The 15000-nt window shown below is 35.2% G+C and overlaps 1 protein-coding gene across 12 annotated transcripts in view; it reads right to left on the bottom strand.

The window, feature by feature from the left end:
* LOC144970340 (transforming growth factor-beta-induced protein ig-h3-like) overlaps window positions 1-15000 on the bottom strand; it is a 99859-nt gene that overhangs the window by 61146 nt on the left and 23713 nt on the right. For 3 of the 12 annotated variants that reach the window (XM_078909867.1, XM_078909868.1, XM_078909869.1), the window contains 2 exons: window positions 13964-14022; window positions 11194-11291 (listed from right to left, as the gene is read on the bottom strand). The gene's annotated coding sequence lies outside the window, so the exon portion shown is untranslated. Of the gene's footprint in view, window positions 1-5445; window positions 6203-8922; window positions 9087-11193; window positions 11292-13963; window positions 14023-15000 lie in introns of those variants that run through there. The other 9 variants (XM_078909866.1, XM_078909870.1, XM_078909871.1 and 6 more) reach the window with 7 other exon arrangements.

The raw sequence follows: 15000 nt of genomic DNA, 5'->3' as shown, positions 1-15000 counted from the left end.
AAGTTTTATTTTTCTTTGTTTTTCTTTTGTTTTCGTTTGTTTTGTTTTTTCTTGTGTTTTTTTGTTGTTGTTGTTGTTTTTTTTTTTGTTTTTTTTTGGGGGGGGGGGGTCTGTTTGTTTTAGTTTTTTTCATTTGCTTTCCTTTTTTTTTGCATGTGATTATTTATCATTGCGTTGTATCAGGTACTGCTTTGTGATGTTTTTAGAAATATTATAAGCACATTGTTTTGACTATTTTTTTCAGTGTATTTGTCTTGCGTATGCTTGCAAGTTAGAGGGAGGGGGTGGGGGATCGTTTTCAGAGCTTGAAAGCTTGTAAATATAGTAATGAGTTCAAATAGATGTATGAAAAGATAAGATAAGGTTTTCTTAAAAGCAACAGTGAATTAAAAAGTATGTTTCTTGTTATGAGACAGAATAAAACCAGTGAAAACGTAGTGATAAAAGAGGTTGAGAGGTAACTAAAAGAGAATTCCATTCCTTTAGATATTATCATCATCATCATCATCATCATCATCATCATCATCATCATCATCATCATCATCATCGTCGTCGTCGTCGTCGTCGTCGTCATCATCATCATCATCATCATCATCACCACCACCATCACCGTCACCACCATCATCATCATCATCATCATCATCATCATCATCATCATCATCATCATCATCATCATCATCATCATCATCATCATCATCATCATCATCATCATCATCACCACCACCACCACCACCACCATCATCATCATCATCATCATCATCATCATCATCATCATCATCATCATCATCATCATCATCATCATTATCATCATCATCGTCGTCGTCATAATAATAATCATCATCATCATCATAATCATTATCAGCATCATCATTATCATCATCATCATCATCTTCATCATTTTTATCATCATCATTATCAAACATCATCATCATCATCGGCATCATCACCACCATCACCACCACCATCATCATCACCATCGTCATCATCATCACCATAATCATCATCATCATCATCATCATCATCATCATCATCATCATCATCACCAATGGCACCATCACAACAAACCATCGTATTCATCTTGATCATCATTTGATTTAGAGAACGCGTTTATTTTTAATATTGGCCATTTGCCTAGAATAAATTCTGATCTTGAGCTATTCCTTGAGCTATCCACAATATATCTGTCCTTATCAACTAAACATAGCAACAACAAACAAACAAAAAAACCCAGATATCGCTGGAATGTATTCTTATAAATACCTACAGCAAAGTAAAAGCGAGATTGATGAGAGTATTAAACAATCAACCATAGGCGACTAAAATATGCGTTATATGAAATTCACCTGCATTCTACGGTAAAATGCGGCCCAACACGGTATTGTGTGGGAGTGATATCTATGCTGAAAAATGAAATTACTAGGCTTGACTAAAAAGTCTTGACGCCTGTCGGCTATTTTCAATCGTATTAAACGCACCAGTGTACACTTTAGGCCAAAAGTGCGCCATGGTTTCTAGCATATGTCACTCAAATTTTATTGAATTGCTATTTCTCATTTTTAAATTAGGTATTTAAAAGAACCCATATTCCAACATGACGATCGAAGATTTCACTTTGAAGCAAGTATGCATCAAACAATGAGCTGTAATTACTGCAGAGAAATATGCACCCTTAAACAATCATAAACGGCTGAAACTTGCTTATGGTGACTCGTTTGTTGGCATTCAACCAGTTCAAAGGTGGGTCAAGTATTTCACTGGAACTGATGCTGTCTCTACCAGCATTAACGACCGGGCTGATAGTGTTCATCCAAAAAGTGCATTGATCGCAGCAAATCAACAACAAAAATCGACAAAGTTAATCGAGCCAAACTCGGATAAAACAGAATCAGACACCTTGCAAAGGCTTGGAATTTCATTAGGAGGAGTTGGATATATTATCGTTCGAGAAATCCTGAGTTACGGAGAGGCATGTGCTCGTTAGATACCGAGAATGCTCCATACAAACGCATGATCACAATGGAAGGGGAAGTTTTCTTGAAGTCGCAGAACACCTCAACCTCCGCCCCCCCCCCCTTCTTCTGCCGTTATTTTTTTTTCTTTTTTTTTTTTTTACAGTTCCGATTTAGCTCCAAGTGACTTGTTCCTTTTCCCAAAACTTAAAAGAGAAACCTCAAGGGGGGAAATTTGTCAGTGATGGCGAGGTGCAGGCGGGGGTGATTCGATGGTGTCGAAGTTTGCCACGTGATTCCTCATCGACGGGATGCATTAACGGGTGCATCTTTGGCGGCCCTGTGTGGATGGGAACGATGACTGATTATGCTGAAATCTAAAGTGGTATAAACGAAAAGGACATACACTAAGTTTTGTTTTGATACAATTGTCAATTTCGTACCTATCATATTTTTGAAATACAAGAGAGGCGTCCAACTTTTTAGTCTACCCTTGTATACTTTAAGATATCACTTTTATAAAGTTTATAACATGTTTATTGTGTAAAGCGCATAAACCATCTCTGATCATTTTAACTTTTTGGCACCCGCTTCACTCTGATATAACATCCGTTTGACACGGTGATTCACAATAAATTAGAATGGAAATCCGAAACTCACATATTAAGTTTTCTCTGTCAGGGCTTTCACCGAACAAATGTGACCAATTTACTAAGACAGTATTATTTCGGAATGGATTTGTATGCTGAAAATTGAAATTAGAGTAAAAAATTACCAGATATCACCTTTTTTTGCAGTTAATCAAATGACACTTTTGTTCTATAAAACAGATTAATCTTTATCAAAGTTCTGCGTCTTGTTCAAGACATAGAATAGTTTTGAGACAGTTGGCCACAAACGTATGACATATAGTCAAGAAAATTTAAGAAAGTGTTATAACACAGTACTAAGAAATATCCTATCTGCCGCGAAGAACAACGCTCTCATCAAATAATATACATGATTCTTACAACTATGGCCATCAGAAGTTATATTCCAAATCTTGCTACAAAAAATCAAACAATAATTCTGAATGAAACATAATTTGAATTTTCCAATGCGGCATCACGTTGTCTTGTACTTTCAAATAAAAGACGTAATACGTTTATCAAACTGTTATGGGTGGAAATATGGTCTGGCATTAAACTGCGATTAAGAAGTCCCGGGTTGGAGCCCCGCTTCAAGCACTTTCGTTGTTTTTTTTTACATCGGGAAAATTAGTAACCCCCGTTTTGGACAATATGGGCGATTCCTGTTGACATCAGACATAATTTGATAAGTGGATTATCTATAATCCATAATGGGATGCCTTGGCGACGGAAAATAGGATATTGCGCGGACGGGCGACTTTGAATAAACTTGTGATCAAACTTTTAAAGTGTAAAGTACGAGTAGATACCCCGTCAATAATTGTCTGGATAATGCAGACATTTTGGAAAGGAATGGAATCGTATTGGAATTTAAACCGGTATCTGGCAGCAAGAACTTGATTTACAGGTTATCGTAACCAAAACTCTTTTATTCTATAAGGCCGCAGACAATAATCAAGATTGTACCAGACGCCAAGAAAAAAAATTAATAAAATTACAATACTAATGAATTAAAAGAATAAATAAAAGGTTTTTAACATTTTATTACACTTCATGTGATATGGACCACTAAAAAGACATTTGCTCATGGCTGCAATTTTATGCGATAGCATAAAATGAGCCATTGGTTTCTAGGACCAATAGTTTGATTCACCCAATTCACCTTGATGAGTTTAGGTTGTCAATAACATTTAATTATAATTCTGTTCTTAAATTACAACTTTTATGAATCACCTTCATTGCCTTTACATCGCTAGAGTTCAAACACATTTTTATTATCTAAGAACTTAATTGGTATCAGCAGCATATGGCACTGACATAATATATACAGAAACAGATCTCAATATGTGATCTGTAATACAATTTAGTCGATATTCCAGGTACCACAATTTCAATACACGTGATAATTAAAAGTCGGTATCTGTTTTATTTAAACTCCGTCTTCTATAGAATTTGGAAGTATGGCTTTTAATTTTGTAAACTTAAGAGGAAATAAATGTGGAAAATTGTTCCAGAAAAATCAGAAGGAAAATAGAAGAAAAGGTGATTTCTGGGAGGATTTTTTTTCTCGTATTTTTCTCCCTACTTTTTCTGACACTGTTTCATACACAACTTTTCAGATTTTTATCTTACACCATTGCTTACTTTTCGAAATATTTCACATCCAATTGAACTCAAGAGGAGGGGAGAGAAACAACACTTTAATTTTAAACTTTAATGTGTGTACATGGATTTGGATCCACGACCTTTCAGACAAAGATGAGATGACTTGACTCACTACACCACTAATTTCGGTTTTCATTTTAAGAACAAAGGGAAAGAAAGGAGGAGATAAATTATGCATCCAAGCAAATTACGATAACAAGGATCAAGTCAAGCTCAAAAGACGTCGGCAATAGTCATACACAATAAGTAAAAGAGTGGACCGGTGTTCTACGGTTTCAAAAACACTTTTTACATGACTGCTCATTGCTGAACCACTATCAGTTATCTATAGTTTTAAGGTTCATTTAGCCGGAGTTCAGGCGCCCGGTAAGTCAAACGGCAGAGTGTCTGGTTTTCACGAAAATAGATGTGATTCAATCTGCATCATTTCGGAATACCAATTCTCTGGAATCCACCTCCAACTGTCACAGCTGTTCGGGTCTAACATGACTAGAAAAACCATGCAATAGATCATCATCTTTTTCATGGGGTAGAGTATAAGTATTGCCATTTCCCTTTCCCTACAAGAACTGGGATAAACGGTTCCATTACTCTTATAGCGTTTTCAAAGTTTTATGCGTGTGTGTTTGTTTTTCTGTATGTATGTGCGTGGTTATGTGTTTGTGTATGTGTGTGCAGACAGGCGTGTGTTCATCGCTTTGAGGAATGTGAGACTTCTAAAACAGCTATGATCTTGAACTATCTTCCTATATGAAGCATTGAACTGCAATGCATAATATATTATTTAGAATTAAAACTTCTACCAGCTATCTTATTTGGGACAGCGTGGCTCTGGGGTATTTGGTTCGTAACGGAAAGGTACCAAGTTCGACTAGGCGCCGCGCTGTGTCCCAGAATTGAGAGTTTTTGCCAAGATCAGGGTCATTTTAATCGATCGATATTTAAAGGACGAGTTTTCTCGCCAATGTTTTAAATACAATTTTTTTCCGGAGTACAGCAGTTGTCTAGTTAAACTGACAAATCCAATTCCCGTTGGGTGAACATAAAGGACAAAAGAAAATCCCAAAGAAAAGGGGGTAGAACCAGGTCTGTTTGCGCGTAAATCTAGCGCTCTACAATTTGAACCAGACTCTCTTATCCACATCCCTAATACAAAAAATGATAGGGTTTATTGCCAAAAAAAAAAACGTTTAAGACCTTACCTTTTACAGTTCAATGTTTGCCCGTGTATGCAGATGATGATGTTACTTTATCCAGTGATTCAGAAACTAGTTTTCCAGTTAATCCGTCATTAGGCCGAAGAACATTTCTCACCTTATTAAAACCACAATGTATGCCCTTCTTATCTTCGGTTTTGTCTCTAAAATTCACAAAATAGGCAAAGGTTCCTTCTTAAAACTAGATATGAAGGAAATCCGTTTCAGGACTACTCGCTGGTTGGCAAGATTTGAGGCCGATCGTATCAGCAGAATGAACGATATCACACGTCATAAAAACTAAAGACCAATGCTGGTTGAACATTGATAAATCACCATTTTTTTTTAATTGACCAGAAAGCTTTTACTAATAAGGAGAGCGATGTGGCCGAATGGTTAAGGTATTGCTCTGTGATCCGACTGGTCCTGGGTTCGAGCCCCACTTCATGGCACTTTCTTTTATTTTTTTAAGTATTTGCTTGGGTAAGAAAATAGACCCCCAAATTGGATATATTCTGTTGATTTGAGATGTTTGATGGATTATCTCTTTCATTTAATGTCTCGTCGACGGCATCACGCGATGCTATGAGAAATATGAGAAAGGGGGTAATTTAAAAAAAACCCAAACATATTAATAGAAGTTCAGGTTTGATATTTTTGACTGGTTGAGCTCACCATACTCTATCAATAAGAGATGTAAAAGTTTTCTGACTAAAATGAAAACAGATTCGAGTAAGTTCATTGCATCCAGAATACTGTCGTACTATGGAAAAACTCATATTTAAAAATTTGGACAGAACACTCGTCCTTCTAATATCGACCGATCTTGTTATTTGATGTACCATTTGCTGCGTATGATTTTATTTCTGTATGTGTGTGGGTGGGGGTATATATATATATATATATATATATATATATATATATATATATATATATTATATATATATATATAACATTTAATGTATAATTATGATCACTTCTACAATATTGTTTTGAGCGCTCTCATGAAATGTTTTATAAAGAGCTCCTTTTATCAAAAAGCACTATTGTTCCATGGTTTTGTTTTTTATGATATATATATATATATATATATATATATATATATTATACATACGTGTCTCTGGGTGTGTCTGTGTGTGAGTATGTGTGTGCGCGTATGTGCGTGTGTGTGCATGTACTTGCACATAATAAATATATAATTCACATTCCTGTTTCTATATCTAGTCTATATTTGAATTTGAATATAATTGCCGTATTCATTTCGTTCAAAACCAAAACAGGTTAAATTATGTCGATGAAAACCCTCAAGAGCTAAACCGAGTGTGAATCTTGAAAAGCTTTTTTGCCCTTTTTTTTTCTTCGGATTTATATTTACACAATACAGAGAATATCTCAATCATTTTTAATTGTATTGATTTGAATTAAACTACGGTTTGTTCAAATATTTCATAACAATAAACCTGAACGCCTGATTTATTTTTTTTTAAGATGAAAAGAAAAAAAAGGAAATGAACATAGCATTTCTTTCGAGTCTTTGGATAGAAGCTGATCTTTCGCAATGGCAAATCTAACTAAAATCGGCTTGCTAAACGGTTGTTACTTGATGTTCAAGAGGGCTCAAAAATATTATGCATTGGTTTAAACATGTATATTGGCACATGTGAAGAATGGTCTAACAATAAGCTTGATGGGAATTGTTTTACAGGAAGTTTAGAATGAGAGGAATTTGCAAATGTATACAATAAAGATGTAAATAAATGGAAAGCAAAGCCTTTGTAGGCAATTGAAAAAGACCAAACTACTCAATAGGCGACGATATAAGAATGAAGAATTGAGGTATTTACAATTATGCTGAACAAAATGGATGATATTTCTTTCTTTTTTTAATGCTTAAGATCAATGCACAATCACTTAGTGAAACCTATTTTATTCTAGCCAGACTCTATAATATGAAGATTGATATAATAAAAAATAGTAATATGACACGGGATTTAGCTATATTGCATCGCTGACGATTTAATAGTTTTACAAAAGTAATGCCCTGCTTAAACTGCACGTGAAACTTTAAATATTTGAAACAAGGGTGTGTAATAAAACAATGCCAGACAAAGCAAGAAAGAAAATACAAGAAAAAAAATAACATCAAAAAAACACCCCAACCTGTCTCGACTTTCTCTTACAGATACAGCACTGCCTGCTCCCTAATTTATTAATGTGAAACATTATCTTCTACGTGAAAAATAATTTTATTAAATATATCTATCTTTCCTGATAGCTCAGTTAGTAGAGCACTCATTTCACAACCAAAGGGATCGAAATCGATTCCATGTGAAGTCGAGATATTTTTCTGACCCCCTTGTCCACCCAGCAGTGATTTGGTATCTGGGTCTGTTAGATCTGGGGGAAAGTACTTTGCGATAGACTAGCGTCGTATCCAAAGGCTAGCAAGCAATTGCTATTGTCCGTTTCACGCTTAAGTAATCGGAATAACATCCGGCTCCATGGGCCTAATGGCTCTGAAAGACTACTTTTGTTTTAACATTAAAAGATTTACACCATGACTTTCCTTGGTATTAAAAGTAATCCTACCCAAGGTAATCGGAAAACATAGCCTATTAAACGGACGACAGCAAGAAACTAGAACGTTAAGTCACAAATGTTGAAACCATTTTTTGTAAAATACTGCTTACATATTGTCTGATTATTTGTAAACCTCGCAATTTTCAGTAACAGCTATACAATGGTTATTAACTGGTCTCTCGGTGAAACGGTAAAATATAATACCATGTCAGTTTAGAATGAAATTATCATAGAACTCCGCCATTGTAGGATTAAAGTGATACTAAGCTGCTAGATATTGTGGTGTGTAAAAAAAGTAATAAACAAAAAGGAATATAACAGCTTTAAAACAGACATCTAAGATCCAAGATCTAATTCCTGACAGAAATGTCGTGCCAGATATTTCTCTGCCATCTATCTGGTTTTTAAGTGTTTATGTTTCTATTGTTTGTTTCTTCTTTATGCTTGACTGAAGAAGGGTTTGAGCCCGAAACGTAAAACCCGTTTTTGGTTCTAGTTCTCTTTTGAATCTGTTATTTCATTTTTCTAATTACATCACTGGATTAATAGTCGTATAGAGACTTCATATTTCAAATAAATATTTAAAAAAAAAAAAAACATCCGAAAAACGAAAATATAATAATAATCAAAGCAAATAGAAAATCACTGTTTAACCATTGTAAAAGATATCCTTTAGGAATCATTAAACTTTTGATACTATTCAAATTAACCATTTAACTGCCATTCCGAGGGGGAAAACGTATTTAAAGATTTAGTCAGAAAACTCGTCCTTCAAATATCGATCGATGTAATTGACACTCATCTTCGCGAAGTCCCCAGGTTTGAGAGTGTTTGCCAAAATGAGAGTCAATTAAATCAATCGATATTTGAAGGACGAGTTTTCTGGTCAAATTTTTTAAATACCTGTCTTTCCAGAGTATGACGGTTAACTGGTTATAGAAAAGAGTTTTCACCTCTTTGCTCATATTAAACATAATGTTCAACACCATTACAAATGATTAAACTGTTCTTCGTCACAGTGAAATAACCTGGAAGAGAAGTGGGTTGAGAAAATCTGGTGACAGAACTCGAGCACAAGACGGTCGTGAATTCACAACGATCCCTTCACAGCCGTGTCATGTCAGGTCACTCGTAAATCGATAAAAATTTATAATAATATTTACCAATACGTCAAAGAAAAATAAATAAATAGAGATATAACAGTCAAAATATCTAGAAACGCATACTGAGATTATATATGCTTGGAATTAGCGTCAATATAAATAGATTTATTCATAGCTTCATACAGTTAACAAAAGATAAGGTTTGAGTTGAGTTTTTATAATTAGGCAAGTACAAGCAATTCAAGCACATTGGGAGGTGGAGGAAGAGATAAATGCTGTGACGGGATGATGAATACAGAATTATTTTGGAATAACGACAATATTATGAAAGCTCAATTTTATAGAGAGAAAAAAACATCTTTACAACTCCATATTTTAGAAATTGTGTGGAACATATTCAGAGGAGTTAAGGGTCTGCTGATGTGAATAAAGGAGAAAGAAAAATGGTGCATTTTTAATTAGGAGTGTCTAAGAGAATTTTAAAAACCCAGGATCGTATTACTGAGTTAACATTGGATAGATAATAGCCCAGTTTGACAGCTAAAAGAATGGTACGTTGTAAAGACACATATCGGTTTTTCAGTCACAAATTGTGGGTTTACCCAGTTGTCTGCCGTACTCTAGAAAACCTCCTATTTAAACATTAGGCCAGAAAGCTCGTCCTTCAAATATCGATTGATTTAAATTACCCTTATTTTGGCAAAAACTCTCAAACCTGGGTTCCTGGGAAGGCAGGAGAGAGATTTTGAGATTTGAGATTTTTTTTTTCGCCAAGACGAGGATCATTTGAATCGATCGATTGTTGAAGGACGATTTTCTGGTCAAATTCTTTAATATGTGTCTTTCCAGAGTATGACAGTTAACGGGTTAAAGAGGAAGATTTACAAGAAGGGGGAACAAAAGATAAATGTGTGTAGCGTTAACAGCATTTATTGTAACAGGGTCTCATGTTTGTCACACCGTATCATATCATAATCATTAAAGGTTACATCGACCAACAAGACCTTTAAAGACCTTGTCATATGCAGATATGGATGTATTTTTCTTTTGGCTTTCTCTCGCAATGCTTCATACACATTAATTTTTTTCAGATGTTTATGTTACATCAGTTCTTGCATCCTAATTTATCACTTTGATATTTTCAAAATAAAAATGAAGCAACAATAATTAACTCTAATAGAGTTTTTCTTGGTACACTGGTGTTCAATGCTTGTTCATTATGATGCATGCGAGGGTTCTAAAGGGAAACGATTACCCTTGTCAAGAGTATAAAACATTAAATCATCTTCACTATTGGCTTACCTCTGTGGTGTGACAGTAACAAGCCTGAATCAGGAAGCCTGGGGTTCGATCCAGGCAGGCTGATATTTTGGGCTCATTTTTTCTTTATTTTTTATTTCTGCTTTGCCTGGCACTGTTTCATCCACACCTTTTCGACTCGTGCAGAAAAATCCGTTATAGATTTAAAGAAAAATTCTATTCTCAAGCTTCTTCACATCGCGGTCGAAGACATTATTTGTAGAGAAATTATAGACAAAACTAGGAAAACACCGTTACTGGATCTTCCTGAGATTTTGGTTACAAAGAAGACATTGGATATTATTAAATATTGCATTTTGTATATCAATTATTTGAAACCCTGGAGTGTACAGCGTTGGACATGCCAAATGAATGTAAATAGAGTTAATTATACTACGAATATTGACTATGACATTTATTTCTGTAATAGATATTTAATATTCAATATTGTTAATTAACATTGAATGCTGTTTATATAATTGATAAATTGTATCTATGCATAAAAGTTATACAGAGCATTTAAACGTTTTTAGAACCAATTAGCTCTTAAACGATTTTCATGCATTGTATTAAAAAAAAACCCAATAATTTGACAAAAGCACAGCTACAGGAAAATAAAAGAGGAAAATATTACATTGTCTTATGTTTTCTATAACAACATCTATCTTAGGTTCAGAAATCACGGACAGAGGCTTTTTAAATTCCAGGCTGAGTGCATAGGTAGGTCATGCATCATATCGTGTTTTCATAGTGATATGGAATAAGTACTTACATATTTTGGTGATGTCCGTGAGGTGAATATTTTCCTTATTCTGCAGTACAAATTTAGTTGTGTATCAATTTCACTTCACTCAATAATCTCATAGTTTTCTGAAACAACAAAATCAGATTATAACTATTTTATCTACGTTGTTCAGACATTGTTTTTGCCCACAAATAAGAGACCAAAATATTACACAGTCAAAGCAGCGCCACAAAGTTTGAGATAGGAGCTACAGTTCTGTCTTAGTGTTGATAAAGTACTTCACTATTCCTGAAGATTTTAAATCAAAAAGCTTGAACATCTCTGAGTATTAATGTTATGTGTTTAGGTAAAATACTTACAACATCCGCCTGTCCGATAAAACGTACCAACACACAAAACTATGTGTAGCCTTAAACGTTTATAGTCTGAGTGATATGATTTAGTGAGAACTACTTATCAAAATGGCTGTCTATAAATAACAAAGAGCTGAGTAGTGTCGATTTCATTCTTTCTATGATATGTGTGACCCTTCGCTTCAATCTGGTTGTGATCCGGTAGCCAAAACTATCCAAGCACAAAATAATGAGAATTAAGACTTTTAAGGTATTTTTGACTTTCAGAAAATACTTCCTTTCTCCGCATCAAAGGCGTATCAATCTAAATTTAAACAAATAAAATTTATATTCTAATCAATTCTAAGTTTTGTTTCACTCTATGTGCTCATATTTGAAGGTCTGATAACCGAACTCAATTATGAGTTTGTTTTGATATTGAACAAATTACAATATTTTGTCTTGGTTTAAGGGTATTTTTTTCGAGGATTTTTACTGAAATTTGACAGAGATATTCTCTCAAAGCTGGTACTTTCTTAGGTCCCAGGTTTGAGAGTTTTTTCCAAGATGAGGGTCGTTTAAATAGATCGATATTTGAAGCACGAGTTTTCTGGCCAAATGTTTAAATACGAGATTTTCCGGAGTATGGCGGTTAACTGGTTAAAAAGCTAGCACCATTCATTATTTATTATGTATCCATCTGGACACTGTTAAGCTGACTCCCATTCATATGCATTAAATGACATAAAACATCTCCCCAATGATTCTGGTGACAGACTAACCTTCCAGTAAATAGTGAATAACGGCTACAAGGCTTTACAGTAAGACCTTGTTGATACGCTGATATAGTGGTCAGACAAATAACAAATGACCTTATCACCCATCTAAATGTCAAGCGATGACCATACACAACAATGAAAACATATTAGGGTGATAGACCACCACTCTCCATCACGTGGACGGCAATACAAGATATCTAAATATTATTTGCGTCCACCTACAATAACACATAAGATAGTGGGAAAACACGTCAAACAAATTGTGACAAAAGCAAATCGGTTGCTTGCACAATTGCCGACAGACCGGCAAATCCCAATGTATGCAGTGCTATTATAAAAACAACCCTGGCGTATGCAAAAGCAACGCATTGGACTTTTATACAATAGTAAAAATTTTATTATAGACAGTCTCAAAAAAGCGATGAATTATCGATACAATAAACAAATAATTAAAATCCCTTTTATCATCCCAAGATGAAATTTGTCTCGAGGATCTTTATTGAATTTATTTGACAGAGATAATCTTAGTCTCAGCCGCAGTTCCAAGCAAAAAAGTGAACAAGTAGAGCTAAGACTCGAAAAAAACCCCGAAAAAACGCAACGCCGACTGAGTGATGTCAAAGTCGGGTCATCTGATTGTTAGGAGAAAAGGCTTTATCCACTCCGCCTCCAAAATAACAAAAAATTAAAATCAAAGGAAGCCCGTTTGAAATTAGCATCCAAAGCAAAAGACCTTGAATTGTGGAAGGAATTGATACAGATGATTAGAGAGGCAATCGAGGCGTCCCGATCGGATGATTAGGAAGCGAAAGACCTTAAGTCAGTAAGTCAAGTCATTCTTTCTTAACGGGTAATTCGTTGCTGAACGGCTAGACAAAAGATAGCGGTGAGAATTATTCCAAACAAATATCAAGGGCTTTAAATATAATTTAAAAGTACGTTTTTTTCCATATATTATGCGAGGTCTCAGATTTCAGAGTTTTTGCCAGGATGAGGGTCATTTAAATCGATTGATATTTGAAGGACGATTTTTCCGGCCAAATTTTAAATACGTTGTCATTTCATCATACGTCTGTTGACTGGTTAATGATTGTAAGATGAATATGTCGTACTAGTACACCGTTCCATCTAACAATAACAATATACACTGTAGTGTTTTTGAATTTTGGTCAGAAAACTGCTTCATATAGCGATGACATATTTAAGATTGTTGAAACAACTTGTTGAAAAGTTTTAAGCCCGAGACCTCTATAGAATACTTTTTGGTCAGTTAGGGGTTATCTTATAATATCAAAGTACTGAGTTTGCGTTTTGTTTTGACCAAAATGAAAAAAATGATTGTTTTGTCATTGTACGGATGCGCTACTGCTATCTACATTTTCATTCATTGAACGTAGACTGTGTTCAATTGCCCGAGTTGTAATCTTCAGTATTCCATGAATAAAAGAAGGAAAGCGGCTGACACCTTGCAGTTAGTTTTAGTAATAGAAGTATTTCCTATTTGCTATTCATGTGAACTGAAGGGCGTTAAGATGACTAAAAGTAGATTACACTTAGAAGTGGGACAAGAGGCGCCTTTAAGAAATGTGCGTAGTTAAAAGATAATGAACAATAACAAAATGTGTTTACTTGGGATAATGGTCAATATCGAATTCACTACTTCCAATGTTATCATGGTATACATACCGACTGTCGAGATAATATTCTTTTTTTTTCTACGCAACAGTAGAAGGGCACTGTGACACCTGTAAAATGGCAAAGTGATCTTCTTGTTATTTGTACTTTTCGATGGACCCCAAACTTACCAAAAAGAAGTAGCTAGGTGGAAAATATAAACCAAGATGTTTTTCAAAAAAATAAATATAAATCACTCAATAAAAAAATGTGAGCATCTAATATAACGCAATATGCACTAAACGTACTCAAAAGGCTTTACAAGGGTCCCAAGCCAATAGCAACACTTAACATGGACGAGATGTGACGTCTGTTAGGTCATATTACAATTTTTCACGACTGAGACAACGCTTTTAAAGGCCAGGTACTTATTTTACACATGAGAACGATGAGAGAATGTGAGGAAAGAGCATTTTCAAAGGACTCAACTAATCGCCGATCAGAGCGGGTCTCGAACCCATGACTTTCCAATCTAACAGTGAGTGCCATACTACAAGGCCACATAGCCGCACAAGCGCACAATTTAACGCCATTCAGCGCACTAACTGATGGGCACGAGTGTGTAGTTTAATCCAACATTTGCCCAAGTCCATCTACTCAGGAATATAAAATAAACAAACTTGAGCTTTTATACAGAGCAATATCCACTAAACGTGCTCAAAACGCTTTACAAAGGGCCCCTGTCCAACAGCAACACGTAACGTGTAGAACAAGACCTGGCGTATGTTAGGCGATACTACAATTTTTTCCCGACAGAGAAAACACTGTTAAAGGCCAAGTACTCATTTTACACCCCGAGGACGTTTAGAGAATGTGAGTAAAGAGCCTTTCCCAAGGACTCAACTATGCGCCGCGCGAGGCACGGACCCAAGACTTTCCGATCCGAAAGCGAGTGTCAAACCACAAGACCACATAGCCATATACAATGTCATGATAAAGAAACGTCCCACATCCGGAATTCAAACAATGATTTCAGTATCCTTAAGAGGCCGCAGCCTTCTTTGTCTTTTAGAACTTAATTCCTCAAGCACTTTGCTGTCGTCTATCCT

The sequence above is a fragment of the Berghia stephanieae genome, chromosome 4 (assembly GCF_034508935.2).
Source record: "Berghia stephanieae isolate SIO BIC M18660-M18661 chromosome 4, UCSD_Bste_1.3, whole genome shotgun sequence".
Taxonomy (NCBI): domain Eukaryota; kingdom Metazoa; phylum Mollusca; class Gastropoda; order Nudibranchia; family Aeolidiidae; genus Berghia; species Berghia stephanieae.
Note: the sequence above shows the minus strand (reverse complement) of the source record. Positions and strands in the feature narration are given on the sequence as shown.